Source organism: Lissotriton helveticus, chromosome 2_2, assembly GCF_964261635.1.
Source record: "Lissotriton helveticus chromosome 2_2, aLisHel1.1, whole genome shotgun sequence".
NCBI lineage: Eukaryota > Metazoa > Chordata > Amphibia > Caudata > Salamandridae > Lissotriton > Lissotriton helveticus.
Genome location: NC_136060.1, coordinates 322723668 through 322748513, shown reverse-complemented (window position 1 = coordinate 322748513; position 24846 = coordinate 322723668). Strand labels below are relative to the sequence as shown.

The 24846-nt window shown below is 45.5% G+C and overlaps 1 protein-coding gene across 3 annotated transcripts in view; it reads right to left on the bottom strand.

The window, feature by feature from the left end:
* The window catches only part of SLC2A9 (solute carrier family 2 member 9), a 2336117-nt gene that overhangs the window by 1478044 nt on the left and 833227 nt on the right, over positions 1–24846 (bottom strand). Inside the window, exon 1 of one of the 3 annotated variants that reach the window (XM_078678477.1) lies at positions 4445–4548. The exons of the other annotated variants lie outside the window; for them this stretch is intronic. The gene's annotated coding sequence lies outside the window, so the exon portion shown is untranslated. Of the gene's footprint in view, positions 1–4444; positions 4549–24846 lie in introns of those variants that run through there. 3 annotated transcript variants of the gene reach the window in all.

Here is a 24846-nt window from a genome sequence, read left to right as displayed (position 1 = left end):
TTCTTCATCCATTCGGCTACCTCTTTCATCCCTTCGTGAAGGTTGGCTCTGGCGGTGGCGGGGTCGTTGGTGAGGGAGAGGATCAGCTGGGTGTCATCGGCGTAGGAGATGATGTTGAGGTTGTGCTGGCGTGCGATGGCTGCGAGGGGGCTCATGTAGACGTTGAAGAGGGTTGGGCTGAGCGAGGAGCCTTGGGGAACGCCGCAGATGACTTCGGTGGCTTCAGATCTGAACGGGGGGAGGCGGACTCTCTGTGTCCTTCCGGCGAGGAAGGAGGTGATCCACTCCAGTGCCTTCTCCTGGATTCCGACGTTGCTGAGTCGCTGCACTAGTGTACGGTGGCAGACAGTGTCGAAGGCCGCGGAGAGGTCTAGGAGGATGAGGGCTGCTGTTTCTCCATTGTCAAGCAGTGCTCGAATGTCATCGGTGGCTGCGATCAGGGCGGTCTCGGTGCTGTGGTTGGCCCGGAATCCAGTCTGCGAGAGGTCGAGGAATCCGTTAGTCTCGAGGAAGGCGGCCAGCTGCTTGTTGACGGTCTTCTCGATGACTTTTGCAGGGAACGGGAGCAGCGAGATGGGGCGGTAGTTCTTGAGGTCGGTGGGGTCGGCTGATGGCTTCTTGAGAAGAGCGCTGAGTTTGGCGTGCTTCCAGCTCTCCGGGAAGGTAGCGGTGTCGAAGGAGGTGTTGATGATGTCCCGCAGTCATGGTGTTAAAATATAGAAACTGGGATGCAATCCTCAGGGCTGGCGAGAAAAGGTGATGGTGTGCAGCTCCAACCCTCCATGATTCTTATACTTCCTGAATACTCTCTACACATACTTCTGCAGCCCTTAAAACAAAGTCCTGGATATGCTCCTACTGCCAGCCACAGACCTTCCCACATGACAGAAGCACATATCCTACCTAGCGGGATTTCGGACCACTCACCTGTACTTACCTGGATGAAGGGTCCTTCTCCCGAACGCTGACCAATCTGGCGGCTCAGTCTGTGGCTTCTAGTAGACAGACAGGTCATGCAATACCTGTTGTAGGAACTGGAAGCCTTTGGAGCTAAGCACAGGATCTGAAATATCCTAAAAAGTCCTCTAGGAAGCCAGGAGGGTTGTGTGTGGAGTGTGGCACGATCCCACTTCAGAGGGAGGGGCCAACAAACTTTATTTTAGATAACTGACTTGGAAGTGCGCATAGTACGCTAGGAACAAGAGTCAAGTGAGGATGGAACTGAGAGTCCTCAACTGGGGATCGACAGAGCATCCCTGAGGCAGCTATGCCTCACTGAAGATCACCAATGCTAGACCGCTCCCTGTAGTCAGGATTTCAATTTGTACTTTTTTCTCTGACTGCCTCGAGAAATCCTTTATTCACCTCACACTATGGTGCTTTTCTAATGCTCCCAAGTCAGTAACAAACAAACGTAAATATGATTCTTTTATTTAGCTCAGATACACAAAAATAAGTCAACCTTCTTTTTCACAGCATACTTCTTTTGCTATCAACATAAATACTATTATTTGCCACAGTCATATTTTGTAGGACCACATTTTAAACTTCAATTTGACCGAAACTCAGGGCGACAGATTCTGGAGGATAATGTATAATCGTACTCAGTGATATCACATATATGTTCTTTTTCATATAATGCAGAACGTGTCTCATTAACATACCTATTGATCTCCAGGCCTATTAGGCTTCTAGATATTCAAGTGTTGAGGCATTTTATACCTGATTGAGGGGTAAGGTCATCCGCAGCTTACCTATTGTTCACCATGGTTGACTGTCTCTTAAATTGAGTGCCTTTTTGCTACTGTTTGCATCCTTGTTTTATATCTCTGCTTAGTTGTTTGCAAGTGTGCAAAACCTCCAGTTTAATCAGCATCTAGCATGGAGAACCACATAACTTTTGTAATCATTTTTTACTCTTTTGTCTCCGTTATTTCCCTTGGTTTCCAGTGGGATGGTGTTTTGTTAACCCACCCAAGAAATTGTTTTTATGTATAATACCGTCATTGCTTCACTATACTCAATGATCAGTGTTCAGAGTGGGACAGGACCAGAAGGAAGCCCATTGGTCCCTCTTGGGGCTTTTATTATGGCAGAAACATGTCGACCTCTCCAAAGGGCCGACATATTCCCCTGTATTTTATATCATATTTCTGGGGACAAGAATGAAGTCATGTAGTCAAAAGCAGTTATTTTTAGGTCATACGCTTATATCCTCTCTCTTTTTATCAAAGGTACATCCACACAAAAGGCATTATTGTGGCACTCTACCTTAATATCTCGCGAGATTCCATGTCTTCCATGATAGCAGCCCACAGTGCTAACTATCACTATCAATGTGAGGAGGAGCCCTATGGTGAAGCATGCCATCTTCTAGGCGAGTGGGGGCTCTCAACCTTATAATATGAACATCTTTTGAGCAATCTCATCAGCATCATATTGTGAGATAATTAGAAATTATCACTTCTCTTTCCTTGGGTATCTCATTGTGATTATGAGATGTACTTTGGAGGGTGTGCTCAGGGTAATTTTCCTCCCTGCTCGCACTTTTTTTAGGAGATAAATAATCATGAGTATTCAGAAAGATCACAAGACAAAATGAAATATATCTAGTTACTACAAAAAGGGTGCTACTTCTAAATAGCAGCACTGGTTTTGTTAACACGGCAAGAGTGCGGATGTGATTGGGTCCTCCTGGGACTCAAACCAGTGGTCCATAGATTTCAAGGCAGGTGCTCAACCCTCTGAGCTTTTAACATGTAGAAATGGCGTCAATAAAAATTGAGTTAGCAACGTAATATTCTTTCAAAGTATCCAGAAAGGTGATGAGAATGCTATCAGGTGACACATTCTTACTGTTGGAAGCAGTGCTCGTGACAAAGAGACGTGAGGGATGTTTGAAGTGTTGAAGACTCAACTGCCCCGGTAATGCTAGTTACCTTTCAGAACAATTGTAATTATTGAAAGGATGCGCTATGTAGTTGCATTTTGTTTTGCTGTAGTTTCTGGGCTTTAAAACCACCAACCTATTGTGTTTTAATGACCCTCACACACCCTATTGGTGTAATGCTTCATCACTTTGTCCCATCCTGGTCCTATTAAACCAGGATGGGCTTGAACATATTTCAGGGAACACTTGAGATATATTCTGCGATGGGGGTCTAGATGCTATGAGGGAAAAATAACTAGGGTTTATCCTGGTATCCCTTTATGTTAACCCGTTCCGTGCTCCCGTCGGCCATTGGCTGACGGGAGCACTAGCTCCATAGTGCTGCCGTCGGGCAATGGCCAACGAAGCCCCGTCCACCTAATGGAACGCCCGCACTGCGCAGATATAGCGGCCGCAGTTAAGGCGTTAAGGTTCCCCTTGGATGGTTAAAAACACTGTGTGGGTGCTATAGATTGAGTATGGTGAAAATATGTCAAGTGCTCCCTGAAATATGGTTGAGCCCATCCTGGTTTATAGGGCCCAGGATGAGACCTGATAAGGAAGCATGGCACCAACAGAGTGTGTGATGGTTACTAAAGCTCCGATGGGATTTTAGGAAAGAGGTCAGTAAAGTAACCAGGATGCCCATCCAGGAGTAAGAGTAAAGTTCACCTAGTGGTTGGTATGCAGCATTAAGGAGGCGGTGTCCTGTGATCCCGTCTTAAACAAGAGAACCCTCTCCACTAGAGAATGTTTGTTAACACGCTTTAAGAATTGTGAAAACGGCGTAGTTGCTTTACAACAGAAAGAATCAATGACATTTGTGGCGCTTCAATATAGCGCTAGCTGCCAAGCAAAACAGCACACTTTAATATTATGTAATATGGCACTAAATAGAACCTCAATTTCTTTTTTAAGTGTCAAATGCTGTTTTGCAGCAGTAAAAATTACTATTCAAATTTCGTGTACCGAGACAAATTGCAAACAGTGGCGATTGTAACTTTGCAGCAACAAAAATGCGATACACAACCTCGGAAAGTAATGAAATAAAACATTATATGTTACATAAAATATTATGTATGCAATGTGTATAACGATGATAAAAGGAGCCTCGCTGAATATTTGCGCGGCCAGGAAAGTTTGAGCCGATGGCAGACTGTAAAGTTTATCTTACAAAGGAAGTGAAACACTTTCTCACTGTTTCACAAAACTAATAAAAAACATCTGCTTTTCACGTTTTTCAGAGTACTGAAAACGACCTCGTCGGAAGGCATGCGTAAATTCTTGTAGCTGTGATTCACGTCAGCGCTCTATTTGTTTCAATTGCTCAATATTGCGACATCATATTACACTAATAACCTGAACTACAACATCTATACTCTTTCCATTGACAGCACTACCAATATAAATGTAGGATAGGTATAAACATCGTAATTCCTCTATATATCGCTCAGAAGTGCATTATTTTCTTATCAAAACAGCATAACATCTGCTTGCCTTTGTTTTTTTACTTACTGCTTTTGTTGGAGCCGCTGATTGCAAAAGAGCCTGCGATCAGGAAGGCGGTGGAAGAAAGCTGATGTGTGTGGGAGTGTGTGTGGCCGTGCAGCTGGTTGTTATCAGACAAGCCAATTATCGAGCAGAGTTCACGTGAGACCCACTGCAGCTCAAAACACTCCCTTGCAGGGACTTCTCTGCTAAAGTGATTCATAGACCTTTTTAGCAATAGATGATTTGCTATGTTATGTCATCAGCATTTGTATCACTCATTCCAACCATTGCATAGACTCTTAGGCTTTTTTTATTACCAGTGGGCCAGAATCCGCAGTGGCTCCTCCGCTAAGGTGGAGGAGTGTCGCCCCACAGGAAAAATAAAATGATAACAACACAATGCTATTATCATTTTATTTTCCCGTACTGCCCAGTTGTGTTTTGTTTAAGGGGCGGGGCTGGGTTGTCAGCCAGCAGGAAGAGGAGTGGTATGTGCACTTAAGTGCGCATGATGGTTTGGCTGGCCATCCTGGGGCAGCTAAACAGTCATGCGCACTTAGCATGTTCTCCACCAGCTGTAATACACAGCCTGGGTGGAGACCATGCAGAGGCTCCCACTCTGTTTGAGCGCCTAACCACAGCGCTCAGACTAATCACAGCGCTCCAATTAGCAGCGTTGTGATTGGCTAGGGAAGTCCGGGAGCTTGTGCGCTTCCGTTTCCTGCGTCATCGACAGAAGAACGGAGGAGAGGCGGCTGCCAAGTAAGTTGAATGTTCTTCTTTTTTAAACACACCCTCGCCTGTCTCACTACTACTGCCGTGTATCAGCCGCCACTTGTCGGAATTACCACATAGGTGGTATTAACCACATCTGGTAATTACCAGATGCGTTAAATATGTCACCAGGTCAAACCTTCCAGAATTTAACAGGGAAAAGGGGTATTACTTTCTATCATACCTTGTAGATTTTGATGCTGTATGCACCAACATTCACATTATCAACCAGAAACACGTAATAGGTGCTATTTATTGCACCCTATAAATAACACACACAAGGGTATTGTTTTTTTGTCAAAAGAATCTGGATTCCAACAAGCTCAGAATCAGGGCTTTAGTGCACTCAACTGGGTTGGGTTAAAAGTCCAGACAGGTCCAGGGTTTCTCATTGATCTGGGTCTGGTGTTATTGTGTTTCGTCAGTAAAGATCGCATAGCAGGGGGTAGCAGCTGCTACCTCTGGTCTGCCCTCCCCTGCGCTTGCAGGTATCAATGATTCCCATGGCCTCAGCTGGCATTAATGAAATGGCGGTGTAACAAAAGTATTCAGGACTTTATGGAGCGTGTTTAGTTTACTGTAGTGTCTACTCCTTTCTTTTTGACTTCCTGCTAAGGATGAGACAAACAATCTATCTGATGATGTCATGAGGGACATGTCACTTCCGCCACACCTGGAGTGTTAGGGAATTGACGTAAGTGATGTTTCTGGCCATGAAGTGTTTAGTAATGGTTCATACTTGGTTAATTGAAAGATGTCTTGTGTCTGATGTTGTCACAGATCTTTTCCTGTACTCAGTGATTATTTGCGTGTGTCGTTATTTATTTAATACTGCAGGGGTCAGTGGTTGTCCTTTGATGTTCGGAACTATTGATTAGTTGTGTTTCTCTGTTTGCACGGACGTCATTCAGGGGTCAATATGAGTCGCTGCTGCGACCTCTGGGTTTCCCGCTGAGACCTCTGGCACTGCCCCTGAAACCCGTGGCCTCAGAGGTGTAACAATCAGTGCCAGGAACAAAGGGGCCGCTCCTTATGGACATCGGTTGGGGCTCAGCTGTCCTTGATTTCTATATATTGTATATTATACTAATAGTGAATATTACCTTGTTCGCTGTTAGTGTAATAAAAATGAGGTAGGTAATAGCTAGAATGTGACCCTCCCTGGCAGCTTTTAAATATATGTTGTGTGCAGGTGTGTGCTTGTAAAAGTGAAGGTCAAAGGGCATATGATGTCACTTCCTCTACCCCAGGCATGTTGTTGAATTGACGTCCAAGATTATTTGCTAAAGTGATATCTACGATCTTTTGTTTCACTAAAGGTTTTACACACTAATTTATACATATATATTGGTGGCTGTGCGTTTTTCTTAGAGAGCTGAACTGGTTATAGGAGGCAAGGGAGAATCCCAGAGTAGCCCAGAGCACAGGGTACATAAAGAAAACCCAGGTGATTTTTTTTCATTTAGAAATGCGTTCTGTAACATTGATTAATTAGTTCCGTATCAGGTAACGGTACATAAGAAGACCCTGACAACCCCTTAGAGAGAGCTTACATTTCTACTGTGCTTCATCACGTTGTCCCAATTTGTGACTGGTATTAAAGTATTTTCCAATCCCACTGCACCTTAAAAGCTGTTGTGAATTTTAAATCATAACAAGTAAATGAGTAAGTGGTGTATTGGCAAGTATTGCACGTGCTAGGAGGTAGTTAATCATAGCAGATCCTGGAACACAGCTTAGATGTTCTTATCTTCAGCGCATCTATAATCATATCATTAATTCTTCAGCAAATTGCGGGACGTTTACAAATTACCAACATTTGCAACAACATGCAAGAACTAAAAAACTAAGCACAGAAAATAGTACACCATAGTACTGATAAAGGCCATCTGGGTACAATATGGGAGGAACCTCGCTAGCCTTTATCTCCGAACACCAGTGTCAATATTTTGCAACAGACGATTGATTTTAGATGTCATGTACGTGTGCTATGTGCACTTCAACTTACTCGTGTAACTGAAGTGCTCTTCCATATTGAAATAACACAAACAAGTGTTAAGCTAGCGCTCGACTTCACTTGCCTAGAATCAAATAAAGTTCTCAAAAAATTAAGTTAGCAAATTTATTTTATTTATTTATTTATTTTTGAGATTTTTATTGCGCAAACAATTACCCAAAGGTGTCTCGGCGCATGTGTAAGCTAACAGGACCATAAGAATAGAGTTCACTGATCGAACAGCCATGTCTTTACGAGCCTCCGAAAGCTCATCAGATTGGGGGCATTTTTAATATTTAGTGGAAGAAGATTCCAAAGTTTTGGTGCAGCCACTAAAAAGCGGCGGTCTCCCCAAGTTACCGTTCTGGTACGAGGTACAGGTAGGAAGCAAATATTAGCCGATCTCAGCGGTCTTTTGGGGTGTACAATTGAAATGCCTCAATCAGGAATTTGGGTCCAGTGCCATGCACGGCCTTGTAGGCAATGCAGAGGGCCTTGAACTTAACCCGGCTCTCTACTCTGAGCCAGTGAAGCTGGCGGATGGCAAGGGTAGTGGGATGGCGGCGAGGGATGTTTAGCAGAATTCTAGCAGCCGCATTCTGTACAGACTGTAACTTTGACAGTACAGATTTCTGGGTGTTAAGAAAAAGGGCATTCCCATAATCCATTTTGGAGAATACCAGAGTAGAGACTAAAGTCTTCCCAGCAGAAGGGGGGAGATAAGGCCACAGTTTCTTTATTTTCTTTAGCATAAAGAAAGCAGCGGAAACAACCTTGTTAGCGTGAAGGTTGAGGGTTAGTTTGCTATCAAGGATGACTCCCAAGTTCCTAGCCTTTACCACTGGGATGGGCGGAGAGCCCAGTTGTATGGGCCACCAGGTGGAAGACCATTCTGGGGCGAGTTTGCCAAAGGTCATAACCTCGGTTTTATCCGAGTTGAGCCTTAGGCAATTAGAGGACATCCACTTACTGACCGCAAGCATTGCTTCCTGAAAATTAGCTGCTACTGCTGTACCATTTTTATGGATCGCCATTACCAGTTGGGTATCGTCTGCGTAAGAAGTTAATCGCACCCCATAGGCCTTTATTACCCTCGCTAAGTCCGCTACGTAGATGTTAAATAACGTGGGACTTAGCGAGGAGCCTTGTGGTACTCCACATGGTGGTGCAGAGACGGGAGAGTAAAAATTACCCAACTTGACTGTCTGGGTGCGGTCGGCTAGGAAAGATGAAATGAGATCTCTAGCCGGACCGTCAATCCCCAGAGCTGTGACACGGTCGACCAGAATGACATGGTCGACCGTGTCAAATGCTGCGGATAGATCCAGAAGAATCAGGATGGCCATTCCTCCCTGATCCATGATGGTTCTAATTTCATCAGTAGCTTTTATTAGAGCAGTCTCCGTCCTGTGTCCCTTCCTAAAGCCAAACTGGGTTTCGTCTAAGAGATGGTGCGTATCGACGAACTCTGAGAGCTGTATGTTCATCAGAGCTTCACAGATTTTGGCCGGGAAAGGGAGACAGGCAATGGGTCTGTAGCTGACCGGGGCGGAGGGATCTAGGGAGGGCTTCTTCATAAGAGGCTTAATCACTGCCTTTTTCCACGGGGCTGGATAGCAGCCCGTTTGAAAGGCAGTGTTGCAGATTTCCGTAAGTGGGTGAGAAATCACCTCACTTAGCTTGATCATCACTGAGGGAGGGCATGGGTCCAAAGGGGATCCAGATTTAGTGATGGAAATAAGTCTGCTGATTTGATCCTCTGAGGTGTCAGCAAAAAGAGAAAAACGGTCATGATTGATGTGGAGGGGTTCCTTGTTACTGGCAGTGGATCTAGCCCCTGTGTCTCCACCAAAGGATGCATAGATATCTGCCACTTTGGTGGTGAAAAAAGTGGACAGTGCATTGCAGAACAGTTGGGAGGGTTCTGCTCCGAGACCTCATGGAGGTATGGATAGGGAGTTGACCACTGAAAACAGTTCTCTGGCCGAATTCTTAGCATTGTTTATTTGGGTCGAGAAAAAAAGCATTTTCCGACTAGTGATGGCCTTTTTGTAAATACTTAAGGCATCTCTATAGGATTGCCTAGCAATAGGGCAATAGGATTTCCTCCAGCGTCTTTCTAAATTCCGACAATATCGTCGGTGAAGTCTAAGCTCTTCTGTATACCATGCCGCCGTGGGTGACCTTCTGTTAGGTTGGATAGACTTTTCTGGAGCGACCTGATCAGCCGCATTCCTAATCCAATCCTGGAAATCGGAAGCTGAAGAGGTAGGGTTAAGCCCTATAATAGGGGAGAATGATGTCAGGATATTTGCCATTTGAGGAATGTCAGCGTTCTTCCAAGCACGGATTGCTGCCCTAGTGGGTGGTCTAGGAGCGAGGCGGTTGACTGGACGTATCTCAATGCCAAATATAATGGCTCTATGATCAGTCCAGGTAAGGGGTAAAGTGTCTAGTATTGTGATAAGCGAATTGTTAGTGAACACACCGTCTAGTGTGTGTCCCGCCTGGTGAGTGGGTCCCATTACCAATTGTTGGAGTCCTAGGGTAAGAAAATCTGCAATTAGTTGGGAGGTGTCGTGATTTCCCTGTTCTTCCAAAGGGAAGTTGAAATCTCCAAGTACTGTGTAATCTGCGGAGCCTATGATATGGTCATAAAGCTCAGAAAGGGACCCAAGAAAAGAATTCCGAGGTCCAGGAGGTCGATAGAGCAGAGTGCCTTTAAAAGTTTGTTTGCAATTAATATTAATTGCAAAAGTTGCAGCTTCACAGTTGGTAAATGAAATGGGGTCAAGCGAAGTATGATACTGATTCTTATAGATTATAGCCAGTCCTCCACCTCTTCCTGTTTGTCTATCATGTCTCACAACGCTATAACCATCCGGAGTAGCCTGACAGAAGTCGGGTCCCGAGCCCGCATCTCCCCATGTTTCTGTGGTAAAAAGAAAGTCGAGATCGTGAGTAATTATAAACTCACAGATATCTAAGCTATGACAAGGGAGGGAGCGTGTGTTGATTAACGCTGCTCGGCATCCCTGGGGTAGGGTGTTGGGCAGACAGGAGGGGGCTCCAGCAGCTAAAGAAATGGGTAAAAGTGGAGATATTAATTGATAATTACACCCAGGACACGGAGCAGGATTAATACCCACTGCAGTAGGAGGAGGCAAGTGAATACAATGATGGCTAGGAAAGCCAGAATTGAGCAACCTGAGTTGGGCCGATGAGTAGTGCACCGAAGGGCCAGGGGTCATGGCCCTGGGCCGTGTCCGGTCGCGGACGGGCGCAGACGGGCTTGGCTTAGGCGCGGCTTCGGCGCGCGCCCGCTGCGCCAGCCCGCTGCGCCGTCTGGCCATGACCTGCTTATATAGAAAGTAAGGAGGGTGGGAGGCCGGCGCGACTAGAGCGCAGCCCCCGCCACACCTAAGATGGCGCCCGCCCTCGCTTGCAGCCGATCCAGTAACACCGGCTGGGCGAGGCAGGGATCAGTAAAGTGCAGCGTGTAAGGGGTGTCAGTGTGCCTCTTCAAATTCCCTTTAAAACTAAACGATTTACAGCCCCCCAGCAGATAAAATATTTGCACAAGTTAAAAAGGTTTAAAAGCGATTATCTGTAGTAGAATCACAAAGTGAGCACAAAAGTATGGTCCAGCGCTAGCTCGCAGCCCTCGGTCTCACCAGGGAGAGCAAATGCAGCTAACAAATCACTATAGTGGAATCTCCTAACCTATGGCAGAACTTTCCTTTAATAAGTTTTATGTTTCAGGTGGGTATAGTAATGCCAAAGGTGTTGCATGTACATGGCAACTGGTAAAGTTGTGAACAATTACAAAGTAGTCATCGAAAGTCTTCTCAATGATGTTTCTCATCAAGTTTGGGTTTCGGAAAATTGGCTGTGAAAGAGGCCCAAAACCACCAAACTGTATATTTTACATGTGAAGAAAACAAGCAAAATAAATAGGTGCACTGCACCTTGAATGTAATTCTAAAACTGCAACCTTATGCACACAAGCATGAATCTACGATTTCCATATATTCAGGAGATTAGCCTTAATGGTTTTTGGGAATCCATATTGGAGGGAAGGATGTAAAAAAAATGGCAGCTGAATTCAAACGACTGGTTGGCTGTTTTGTGAGTCGGTCCCAAAATTATCATTTGGAATGTTCAATGACCTTCGTTTAGGGAGGTTTTCATTTCTAAGTACCGTGTATGGTTGTTGTACAATAGGAATTGTATCAGGTACTCCTGAACCAAGTCAGGTATTGACTTGACTAATGAGAGAGAGCATTACATTTGAAAGATGACAGTATTGTTGTAACTCACAGCATTAAAGGTGCGGAAGTACAACATACTGGACATCATTAAGCAATTATTTCTTCCGAATATGAGTTAAGTATAAAGGACACCGTTAAAGAGAGTAGTACCTTTCGAGGTAATACCAGGTACATTTAATGCAAGGGGTTATCACCCAAAACATGTGATTTGGTATGCCTAATAGGAGGACATAGTACTAAGGGGTTGAAAGAAGCAGAGAGGGCCATTGTTGCACCGATCCATTCGAAGCACTTTCAAAAGTGAAAATATAAAAGGTAACTTACATAAAAGTACGAAGAAGACAAAATATAATTTCCTGAATTATATGGAAATCGGACACTATTTTACAAAGATTGAGAGCATTGAGCATGGACCACAGTTGATACAAGTTGATGCAATTATAACTCAAATTTGTGACATGCCAATTTTGATGAGCATAGTGCTTCTGGAGAGACAATTACGAAAAACTTGAGCATTGTGCTTCTGGAGAGACAATTACGAGAAACAAGCTGCTGAAGACAAAGGAACTACTAACAAAGCAAAAAAACTGTTGAAAATGTGCCAGGAATAATGTCAGTGATGTACAACCTGAAATAAATTAATGTTTTGCATACAATCATATCATCTGTAACACTGGCTACACCCGGATTTTATTCTAGGACAAATATAGTGCCACTCATCATTGGATGTAAATAGTAGCAATTTACCCCTTCGTTTTCCGTAAAGAATCAGCTGGTTTACATGATAACAAGAGTGATACTCAATGAGACAACCTAGGATACATTCGAAGCCCACTCCACCCACGCTACATTGCAATTACTTTTATGGCGCTTGTTGGGCATGTAAAAAATACATACAAGTCTATTGAAACCATCTTGGTCATGAAAACAACATGGTTAGCAAAATGTCTAAGCACTGCAATGTAAAATAGGTTTTTTATGTCACCCTGTCCTTGTCACAAAACGTAGAACATAGGAACATAGACGCATATGATAATCAGGCAAGATATCACCATTTCTGAGCCATCTAACATCATCAGAGTGCCCCTTAAGGATGACTTTCAACACCTTTGATTATCTATCTTCGCTCTTCTAATCTCAAAAACCCATACCCTATAGAAACAGCATTTCCGCAAAATCCATAATTGAAAAACATCAATGCTGATGCTTTGATTTCTATTTGCAACATTACCCCTATACGTCAAGGCAGCTTCCTAGACACTCTAATGCAGGGTAAACCTGACACGGACCTATATAACCTAGTTAGCTAGAGATGATCTGGCTACCTACTGCCCAATCACCCATCTTTCCTTCTTAAATAAGACTTGTAGTCATCCAGCAACACAAGAAACTCAAGAGCTGCAACTTCTTATGCTCTGACCAACATGTAGCCAGACCGAATCTCAAAACATCCAAGTGGTTACATGTTCATGATACGCAAGATGACAGATGCCCACATTTAGTGCCCCTGCATTAATCTAGCACTTCCCCTCCAGCAGCCCCAAAATTAAGCAATTTCCTTAACCTCGGGTGATGCAGACGCTAAAACGGATTTGCATGTACCCTCTTTATTGCTGTCACGTATATTTCCTTCTAAATTTGCCACCAATAGACCAGGATTAGGCAAAATTCTCTGTGGCTAAATTGAGGTCTACATGAGATGCGGCAAGGGGCTAGAGTGGGGCGTGGAGAAGAAGAGTGCAGATGATCTACTAAATCACATCCCACTGCTGGTCACCAGCAGGAAGGTATGTAGGGGAACACAGATGATTGACTGCTTTACATTCTGCTGCTGGCCACCCAAGGGGAGTTGTGGGGGCTTGAGCTCAGCTCCATGTTGCTGACACTCCCCCATGTGAACTGAGGCTGCGTTGTGTTCTGGGTGGCAGTAGAACTCCTTGCTGCCACAGCTCCCTCTGAGGCCACCATAATCCAGCCGCTGGAGCCAAGGAAGATTGAAGTCGATGCCACAAAGAGAGCGAAAAGAGACTTAGCAAACCATATGTGCTGCACGGAGGCTGAGGCGGATGCCTGAGCCTTGCTTACAGTTGTACCAACCTGGAATGAGTCCTGCACCTTTGATCAGGGCAGCTGCTCAGTGCTCTCTGCAATGGGTGACTAGGAGACGATACCCACATCTGGCTTGAGCGCTGAAGATTTGTGTCCCAGGGAATTTGGTTAGGTGGTGGGGGTATTTCTCAACAGATTTTGGTGAACAATCTGGCTCCTGGCACCCACTCTGGTGGGAGACTAGAGATTTTTTCTGTGCACATCTGGTTAGTCACCTGACACTCCTTGAACAGACAACATCATTTTGCACCTTTGTCCTGGCACCGTGGATGGGCCTCTCAAGTCAGCTGTTCTGAAAGGGCTGGCAGGCCATTCACGTATACTGCAATAGGAGCCATGATTCCTGTTTCTCTTTTCCTGCTGGCTCACTCCGGGGAAAGTGGACTGATCCTAAGTCCTTCAAATCCACACTACAGCAATTTGTAATCACTCTGCATCAACATCATGACCAAACAAGGGAAAATGGATAAGTTTGAAAAGTGTCTGCCGCCAAGTGTAGTGCCTCCCAAATGTCTGGAACATACTCATTACCAGTCACTGACACAAAGAGACTACTGAGTTAACTCTACAGGCAACTACCAACATGAAAACACCCCTAGAAATGAAAAGATGCACAGAGCTGGATGAGATGTCACTCTGGTCCGGCAGGACATGCAAAATGTAGCTGGTCTGGTTACTACTGTGAAGCATCTTCGCTATACAGTGCAAAAACTGGAAAACAAATGCCTGGAGCCATGTGCTAAGGTGAAAGATGCAGAGAGCAGGTTTCACCACAACAAACTTTGATTTATGCGTTTCACAGAGGGAGTGGAGGGAGAATTGCTGGTCTAATTTCTTGAATGCTGGCTGAAGATCAAGCTCCCTGAATCTCACCTCTCCACTTGTTTCCTCATTGTGAGAGCACACTTGTCTCTGCCTCCAAAAGCCCCATCAAGAACCCTGCCACACATGCTGGTTGCCTATTTTCTCAATTACAGAGATGGGGACTTTGTTCTTTACTCATCGAGATCTAGTGAGGTCCTCCAACAGGAATCACATAAAATCCTCATCTTTCCCAATTATACCCAAATTGTCTAGCAGCAGAGGCACTCCTTTAATCAAGTGAAGCTTAAACAAAAGGCAACCAGGATCATATGCATTTATAACAAAAACATGCATTGCTTTGAATCATTCAAGCTAGCCTGGGTAGAAGAAAGCTCAAACCTATCTGGGAGACCTCCTGTACTGGAACATCAAAAGGATTCCATACAAGCCACACTGAGTACAAAGGAGCAATGCAAATGCAGTTATTACAGATCTGGAACTAGAAAGACCTGGATGTGGAGCACCGGGGAAAGCATAGCGAAGAGAACTGTGGGCTCATGTAATTAAGACAGGGACAGTGAGAATCTCAGTGAGAAGCCAAAATCTGGGGGAACTGAAAGAGATCAATATATTCCTGATGCATGGGGGCATGCACTGACATCAGTGATTGCCCAGTGCATTTTGGCTGAGTCACCTTAAAAGCCCTTTTTAGGTCTCGCAAAAGGCAGCGAATTGCGCTGCCTCTCTGAGGCATCCTGTAATCTGTACATTGGGAGAAACTCTGCCTATTGCTGCTTGATTTCTCCTGCCTCTTCCCTTTCTTAAACGTTGGCATAGCTTTTCTTATCTGGCGTATTATTGGCTGTAGTGGCGATTTTTGTTTAAATTATTTTTTTTATTTATTTTTTAACTTGTAAAGCGCATGGCTGCCCGAGAGCGTCCCAGCGCTATAGAACAAGGAGTACTGCGGGGGAGGGAAGGGATTAGGAGTCTTGGGGAAACAGGAAGGTTTTAAGAAGCTTTCAGAACCTCGGATAGCTCGGTTCAGTACAGATCTTGACCGGAAGGGCATTCCACAGGGTGGCCGCATTCCCTGGGAATCGGCGCCCCCCTGTTCGGGCCCGCCTGATTCTCTGGACAATAGCCAAGTTGCCATGATCAGAGCGAAGGGATCTAGTAGGTTTATAAGGGCAAACAAGGTTCCCTAAGATCGTAGGGACTTGTGGGCAATACATAAGGATTTAAATTTAATCCTTTCACGTACTGGTAGCCAATGAAGAGCTCTGAGTGCAGGCTTGGCTGAGGATCTGCGAGACGCTGCAGAGTTCTGGACTCTTTGGAGAGTATTCATTGTTGTTTCAGGGGCAGCCAGGAGAAGAGCGTTACTATAATCTAATCTTGACAGGATTAGTCCTTGGATCAGTAGTTTCCTCGACTGCTCTGGCAATAGGGGAAGAATCTTGCGAGCAGAGCGAAGTAGCCCCATGCATATAACTGCTGTCTTTTTTGCTTGGGTCAAAATGTCAGATCCTGCTCCAACCACACCCCCAGGCTTTTTAATTCACTCTTTGGAGTGGGAGGGGGCTCCAAGCAGACGGCCCAGATAGAATTGGGTAGCGATGTTACATGGTGGCCTAGTAGCATGAGCTCTGTTTTGGATCCATTCAGTTTCAGTCGTGAGCTATTCATCCAGGAGTGGATTTCTGAGAGGCAGGAGTGAATATTTTCCACGCAGTGTTCCTCTTGGGAGAGTGAGACGACTAGTTGGGTGTCGTCAGCGAAGGTGACTACTTTGATCCCATAGGGATGCAACACATCTTCCAGGGGGGCCATATAGACATTGAATAAGGTAGGGCTCAATGATGAGCCCTGCGGGACCCCACACTGGAGGGGGGTCAGTTTGGAACGTGCTGTACACTCCTAAACCTGGAAGGTTTGATTCTCCAGGAAAGATGTAAGCCATCGTAGCGCTGTGCCCGCTACTCCCAGATTACTCAGGCGCCGAATTAAGATCTTATGGTAAACCGTGTCAAATGCTGCACTTAGATCCAGGAGGACCACCACCGTTGATCCCCCTGAATCCAAGATACGCCTTGCCTCTTCCGTCACTGCAACCAGGGCGGACTCTGTTCCCTGACCTGGACGGAAGCCTGCTTGAGAGTTGCGGAGCAGCCTATTGCTTTCTAAGAAGAGGGAGAGCTGCTGATTGGCCATTTTCTCCACCATCTTGCTGATACCAGGTAGCAGCGAGATTGGTCGAAAGTTAGCCAATTCTGTAAGGTCAAGCTCTGGTTTTTTTAGGAGCGCTTTGACCGTAGCCTGCTTCCAGCTAGGAAGGACAATTCCCTGCGTGAAGGAGGCGTTGAGAAGATCTGTAATTAGCGGAGTAATGGTAGCTGTTACTTATTTCAAAATATGCATGGGGGCAGGGTCACTAGGGGAACCACTCTTCACAGCGGCCAGAAATTTTTGGAGGTCGTCCCCTGAGATCGTCGCGAACGCCTCAAGACGAGGGCCTGAGGTGTAAGCAGTAGATTGATCCGGGTCAGGGGATTGATCAGTCCACGATAAAGTTTTTAATATGTTTTGAATTTTACTTTAAAAAAAAGCAGCAAATTGATTACATCTGGTTTCCGATGCTTCTTGCACCATCGGAGGGCATGGTGCCTTGAGGAGGTCTTTCACAATTTTGAATGTCTCTCTGGATGAATTGGAGGCTGTCTTAATTTTCTCCTCAAAGTATGCAGCCTGAGCTAGTTTCCGGGCTAATTTGTAGGCCCTAATGAAAGCTCTATACTCTGCTTTGTTATGGGAGGCCCAATCTTTCCTCCAAGTCCGTTCGTTTTTTTTACAATTTTTCCTTCGTTCTCGAAGTTCTGGGGTACACCAAGGTGTTTTGAAGGCCCTGCTTTTTTTCTCCGTTATTTTCTGCAATAAAATTTACCCAGCGTTTACAGAAAGGAGTATACAGTTCAGTCAACATAGGGGTGACCCCAGAGGGCAAATTTAAAGCGCTGTTTTAAATAAAAGGCTGTGGATATTCTTCGTATACACACGACACAAGGGGGGGGCTGGAGGAATCATTATCCTTCTGCTCAATTTTACTGAAACTGTGTAACTGGTTCCATTGTTACAGCTTTCTTTTTGAAGACTTAAGAGCAGCAATATTGTTGTGGTGTACCCTGGGTGTCAGTTTGGTAGCTTTTTCAATATTATATACAAGCCATGGTTGCTGCTTATTTATCTTACGCAAGGAACAGCCATTGACAAAGCCAATAGTCAAGAATTATGGGTATGATACTTATAATGTATGTCTTGGTGTAATGACAGAAAAAAGCTACGAAATGTGCGGCACACTATGCTAAGCACAGTGCGAATTAGTAGGGGAATCATGATTGTCCTTTCTCTCAACTTTCCTTTAAAAACTGTGTAACATCTGGTTGCAGGGGTAAAGCGCTTTGATGCCCCCAGACCAAGCTAATGCTACATAAAACTGTAACATGGAAAAGATATGTATGTAATTGATATATGTATCAATATTATTGACAATGCAATTTCTGGGTCGCTTGGGTTCATGCTGATTCATTTCACCACTTGAGTAATTGCTTCACAACATTTCGCACCCCCCCTTTTTTTATTACCTTTGTAATGTGAGGGTTGTAATTGGGCTACAAGAATCTCTCATTGAGTGGTTGCTGGGTTGAATGTTTTATTTCACAATTATAAGTTTAAGGATAACACTTTAGAATTACTATTATTTGTATCAACTGAATTGATAGTTAAAACAATCGTGGAAACTTCTCTATGCTAATGACCTCTTTCTTGGGGTCCTCCTTGCGAGTAACATGCATTCAAGTGTAGGTCTTAACGAAAGCCAGTTTCCCAGGTTGCGCGGCACACTATTGCTAGGCACAGACGTTAACCACTTTCCTTTGCAACTCAAAGCAGAAAGCCAAACAAGGGACTTGAATATTTCATTTTGAAGGCAAATAACACCGTGGTGGGCCTAGTAATGAATTCAATGTGGGAAACCAGTAGCGTGTAAAAGACTCTTGCCTCATTGATTATAGGGGGAGTTCAAAACGCAGTGTGCTACTGATGCTGAGAGTGCTCTATACGGGAGCTGCTTTCCACCTAAACTTGAGAACTACCCAGAGTCCTCTGCTTTTGGTTTATTGCATATTTATGCAGCACTATATTTCTGAACGGGTTTTGTTTAGACTTAAACTGGGTGTGCACTTGGGTATGGACAGAGCTAAACCTCTCTGAGGAGGGTGAAACACATGTCAGGGGTTGCTTTTTGATCATGTCAGGTTGGCTTGGATGGTATTTTACCAAAAGCAAAAGTGGTAATGGTGTGCTGGGAGCGGTAAAAGGCTCTTGGGCCATTTTACAGCACGGCATGGATAGCACTGTGCTAATCCTATTCTTAAAGACTTTGCTGCTGAACTGGCAAAAAGACTGTCCCTTTCAATCTTATATCCTATGCCTAAAGATTTGGATTGAAAAGCAGAAATTGGAAGTGATGTTATGGGCTTTCAACATCATGTTTATTCAACTACACTGGACTCACAATGCTCCGAGTCCCTTAGCTTCAGGTTAACCAGTCCTGAAAAGAGCTGATGAATTATTACATTAATGGCAAGCGCTCTCATGGGGAAGTTACTCATGTAAGCGAAATAGTACTGTACTTAGTGGGGGGGAATCTTTCATAAGGGACTGAAAGTTCTCCAATTTATACGCTATACCTTCCTTAAGTATCCATCAAGGCACTATTGAAGAAGCACCTCCCCAAACAGCCCGGATGCCCGCCAGGCGTATTGACGGATAGAGCAATGCGCCATTTTCCTGAGCTGTAGCCAGGTGAGGAGCGGCGCTTATCCTCCATACTCTAGAGATGCGAGGACCGTATCAGGTGAAATCCTTTTTGTTTCCTTATGCACTCACTCGTTTATAAAGCAGTAGCAAGGTAGATTATTGGTCCTGAAGAAGCAGCAGATACCGCTAGGGTCTACAGACTGCAGAAACATGTCGACCTTAATACACACGCAGTAGATATTTGTTTTTGAACTACTGTTACTTTGCACTTGATGTTTTTAACATTGGAAGTGGTTAGTTATCAACATAAATGAATAAGGTTCTTTCAAATCCACTCTCCAATTTTAATAGTTAGCACTTTCACTCACCATTTTTGTTTAGCACTGCTTTTCAGTTATCACTATCTAGAACACTTGTACTTGAAGGGTGGGCATACCACTCTGTGTAATGGCCCAAATGATGACCAGGGCGGTTCAGAACGTGTAACTGATGGGAACATAATCACACCGTGATCAGTCCCTATGCAACCTACTAGTCCCACAGGGTTATACTTGTTGCAGAATAGACATATTTGAACACAGAGGTAGTAGTTCCTCTAGACCCACAGTTATTTTTTGTTAGTACACTATTGAAGATACGTCATGTGCCCTCGGTGGAAATTTTAACAGTAACTAGGTTACGGTTTTTCTGGAGCTATAAGGGGGGTGCCGGGGCCTGTAGGCCAAATGCTGGTAGTGGGCTTGCATCACCGGTAGGGCCACCCGCAGGGGGTACCTGTGAAGTGTGTGTTCAGACCTATTACTGAAGGGTCAGCTCATGTAGTTAGTGAATTGTAAATATGTCCCAAATCTTCTTTTCTTTGCATGTAGGTTACCTCTGGGGTGGACTCCAGGTTGCCCTAGACACCAAGGGGTGGTACACGTAAGATTTGAGGGGGTGCCATGTCATACAGATACGTTCATACACGTATGTGTGGACAGACTTTAGGAATACCATTAGCATTGGCCTGGCAAGAAATGTGCTGGGCTGCAGCATACCTTTTAGTAACCATGATTGCGCTATTTCACTGCACTTCACACTTCACACTGTGTACCGTCCTTAAGGAGTCATGAAGGCGCTATTGCATTCACTGTGGACCCCAGGTCTATTCTTTAATAAGGGTCATACCACCGGGCACCCTATACTCCGCATGTGACACAGACTGATGCTATGCTAAACACTTGCAGTTGCAAGTTTTATGGGAATGCGTCTGGTGCTAATCTTAGTTAAGGCTTAGCATGTGATGGCAATGTAACACGGGCATGTGTACTGCAGCTTTCGTCAGGAAGCCAGAAACACTAATCGTTTGTTTGTTTTTTCCATTTATGTGTGGCCGAATCCATGGCGGATACCTGGGAAGTACTCCACCCCGCAAAGAATGCAAGAGGTGGACAGCCAAAGGGACCCTGTGCTTTATGAACAGGAATGGCAAGCAATGACATTAAGTGTGATGGGCGATCGTTCAAGGCCTCAAGAGGTGTCAACACTGGGTTTGATTGTTTATTGGTGTGTTAGCCATAGGTTGGGCTGGCCGCAGTAATGCAGCAGGATGTTGCTTCACATAATATCGCAGTATGTTCCTTATCAGGAAACAGTATTTCTACCGTAACGGCGCCTGTGCTCGCCGGGCCACCATGGTATATATTCATAGGTTACCAATTGGTGGTGCCAGCCATAGTAATGTGGCAGTACACAGGGGTGTGCATTGCCAGCTTTGCCAAACCCAGGAGTAATAGGCATATGCAACACCTCAGCACCCCTTGTCAGGAGGCAGTACTCTGCCTTTCCGGGGCCCGAGCGCCCAGTTGCCAGTTTTGCGGACACAGAGCGTTTGGGGACTTCCATAGTAAGGAGGTAGACACACACTGAACATTTCCCAGAGCGTAGTGGTCAGGTGTGGGTGGTTCACGGACTTCACGATACGCCAGTTGCAGTTTTTGGGGGCCTGTGGTTCCCCGGGTAGCCTTTGCAGTTGCACTAGCAGTGGGTGTCAACGTCAGGAGCGCCATCTCTTATTGTGCGCAGCGTACTGCCATCAATTAAGCCCATCTCGAGGCCCTATGGCGGCAGGTCTAATTTCCCTGGATCAGACAGGCTTGGCATATTTTAGCACGCATTTGGGGGGGCCTGAAAGAACAGGTACACCGGGACGCGGTGGTCAACATGTCTGTACTCGGGTCCACCCTGGCGCAGGCATTCCAGATCTCCCGAAGTTGGGAAGCGAGTCGGTGAGGCCATTGTGCCCATGGAAGCAAATACCTAGTAACAACAATAGTGAGGCTTGCTAATTGCAGACCATAGCACAGGGGTGCATCTGGGGGGAGTCGTGTTACTTGAAAGACGGCGTCCGTTTGTCCACATCTGGGGTTGAAACCATTGCGGAGAATTTTTCTTGCCTACGAAAGGGAGTATAGGGACAAGTTATGATCTTGCAAGGAGTTGGTAGGGCCCGATAGTCGGACTAAAAATATAATGGCAAGGTGTGAGAATTTAAGGTTAGAGCATGACCTTTCGGTGTAGGTGGGGGCCAGATAGTCAGTCAACTACGCTGGCCTGTGGCGGTAAGGTCATGATTGGTAAGCAGTTAATTTAAGGTCCTTAGGGGGCAGCGCCATTCTTGAATGGGGTCGCCCAAAGGGAGGGACAAGTGGTCTCTCATAGAACCCCAGGGGCAGTTACAACCGGTTGGCTACATGGGTGCGGGGTAGAGAGTCACGCTTTCTCTAGGCTGGTTGGCCACCCCGCACGTGCACAATGACGCCAGTAAATGGCGCGGAGATGCAAGGGCCCCCTTTAATGGCGTTAATGGAGCGTACGGGGGTAACCGGGGGGCCAAAGTAGCCTCATGGTAAGCGGGCCTTCTGCGCATGCGCACTTCGACAGAAGGGAGTTGTTAATAGGGCGTACGGGGGTAACCGGGGAGGGGGTGTGCACCCACGGTAAACGGGCCCTCTGCGCGTGCGCACTCTGACAGGAGGGCGTGGTTAATCGGGCGTAAGGGGGTAACCAGGGACAGCGTGTAACCCCACGGTAAACGGGCCCCCCTGCACATGAGCACTCCTTTCCGGAGTGGAACATCGTTTACAACGAAACTTTTACCCCGCACAACCATTACAACGCAGGAATTACAACGAAAGTCGTTACAAAGACTTTCGCTGGAGGGCGCTGTTGGATAGGGAATAGTTTAATTTTCTATCCAACACATTCCCTACTATCCACGGGGACTGGAGTTGGAACAGAAAATGAAACTATTCCACTATCCAGTGCCCCCCAACGCAAGTCGTTGTAACGACTTGCGTTGTAATACCTGCGTTGTAAAGGCATGCGTGGTAAAAGCATGCGTTGAAACATCATACAACCCATTCCGGAGGGCGTGGTTTAGTGATAAGGATCTGACACCAGTTATTGACCTTGCTGTAGGCCCAAATAGGTACGCAGAAAATAAAGATGGTATAATGTGATTGATATGTTAGTTTTGGATAGGAAATACCTTGTACTAGAAATATGTTAAGGTTAGCCATCTGAATACCTGTATTTAACAATTGTAACATTTTCTGCGTAATTGTGTAAATATTGTTTATTTCAATTTTGATTTATTTTGTATGTTTTAATAAATGCGGCCGGGGGGTCGAAAGATCCCCCGCCTTCCAAAGAAATGCCTCTCAAGTCCTGTTAATAATGTTGGTGAACGGAAGGGTGGGGGGGCTCCGGCAGTCCCTGGTCATATGCGGCCCTACCTATAGTCAGATATGGTGCTGAAGTCATGTCGTTAGCCCTGGAGCATGCCAGTGAGTGTGTATATCGCAGTACTAACCATCCACTGTGTGGGTAACATGATTGCCAGGTACTGAAAGTTTTGAGTGTAGATAGGCAGGGCCTTTAGAATACTCGTCAGGATACATGGGAGACACGGGCACTTCAGGATATGAATGTGCATCCACCACGAGCCGGGACTCCTATTTGTCAGTGGACAATCGGGAACCACAGCATGCGACAGATTGAGAATAGACCGGCACTGCACTTTGTGTATAACTAGATATATTGGGATTGTAGCATGTGGATGTCCGAGTGGACAGGCAACTCATGTTGTGAGCGAGTGTGGATAACCTGGGCCTGCATGGATAACCTCGGGCTTCGGCCTGCATGATGGTTGCGAGTGAGTGTGACTCGTGCTGTGAGCTAAGTCAGACACTGACGCTGTTTCATGTGGGTGACTGTGACTTGCCAGACACTTCAGGCTACGAGCCTCAGCCTGTACACTCACTCACTGGCCCAGCAGCATGTGGGCGATTATGGATACTTCTGTGGTACCACGGGTGTTTAAGTGTTCTAATGTATGCATGTGAGTGGTGTCGTGCCCTCAAGTGATTACCATACATGTCATATCCAGCCACTGGATCACATGGGTGATTCTTGATAGTCTGGTACTACTGTTTGTCTATGTGCAGGGTTGACTTTGCAGCCTAGGAATGACTGAGTGGACATAGCCAGGTAGTGCTTGTTTTCCATCAGTTACAATCACAGGACCTTGGGGCTGCATGTGTGAGTCTGGCCTCGGCTCAGGAAGTAGCTATCAATTTTGGAGTTTGGGAGGGAGGGCGAGGGGGGGGGGGATGTATGCAGACCAAGAACAATTTTGAGTGTGGAAAAGGCTGCTTTATTAGGAACAGGTGCGCATCACAGATTAAATAAACCTTGGCAAAAAGCCTTCCAAAACTAAACCTCACTAAATAATTAATTAACCCTGACCCCGCCCCCCACCCCCTCCCCTAAAATGTCATAGCCCCTCCCCCACCCATATAATACAACATTTCAAACATTACAACAACATTATAAAACATTGCATCATCAATATAAACATTACGTCATCATATCAACCTCAATAACTTATAAATACCAGGCCCTCCATTAAAACAATTACATGCCTGCCCCTTCACCTCTGTCAAACCCCCAAAACGTATAAACGGTCAACCAATGACCAACTTATCCTTTCCTTGTCGATAACACCAACCTGACAATTAATCACCAGAATCTGACACAAACTGCCCCGAAACAACTAGACCCCGCACTGCACCTGTTCCAAGCGACAAAGTACAACAGAAAATCCCCTGCACCACTGCTCCAAACAAAAACTGCCCTACTGCCAAACCCCCCTGCTTAAGAAGACAGGAGCAGATGTTAAAAATCTAAAAAATTATCGACCGATCTCTCAGCTCCCTTTCATGGCTAAGATCTTGGAGCAACATGTGCTCTGTGCTCTTTCATCTTATATTGGACACAATAACTGTCTCCATTCCAGACAAGCTGGTTTCCGAGCACACAATAGCACGGAATTAGTGATGCTCTCAGTGCTAGATGATCTACGATGTGCAGCAGATAGGAAGATCCCTTCTGCTCTTATCCTTTTGGATCTCTCAGCCGCGTTCGACACGGTAGACCATGATAAATTGGTGGCCCGTGTCGGCCGGTTGGGAGTATCGGGCACTGCCCTCCGCTGGATTTCCTCTTTTCTGGTTGATCGTTCTCAGAGAGTCCAGATGGGAGAGCATACATCTAAGGCTGGTAGGTTAGGGTGGGGCGTACCCCAAGGTTCAGCCTTGTCCCCCCTCTTATTC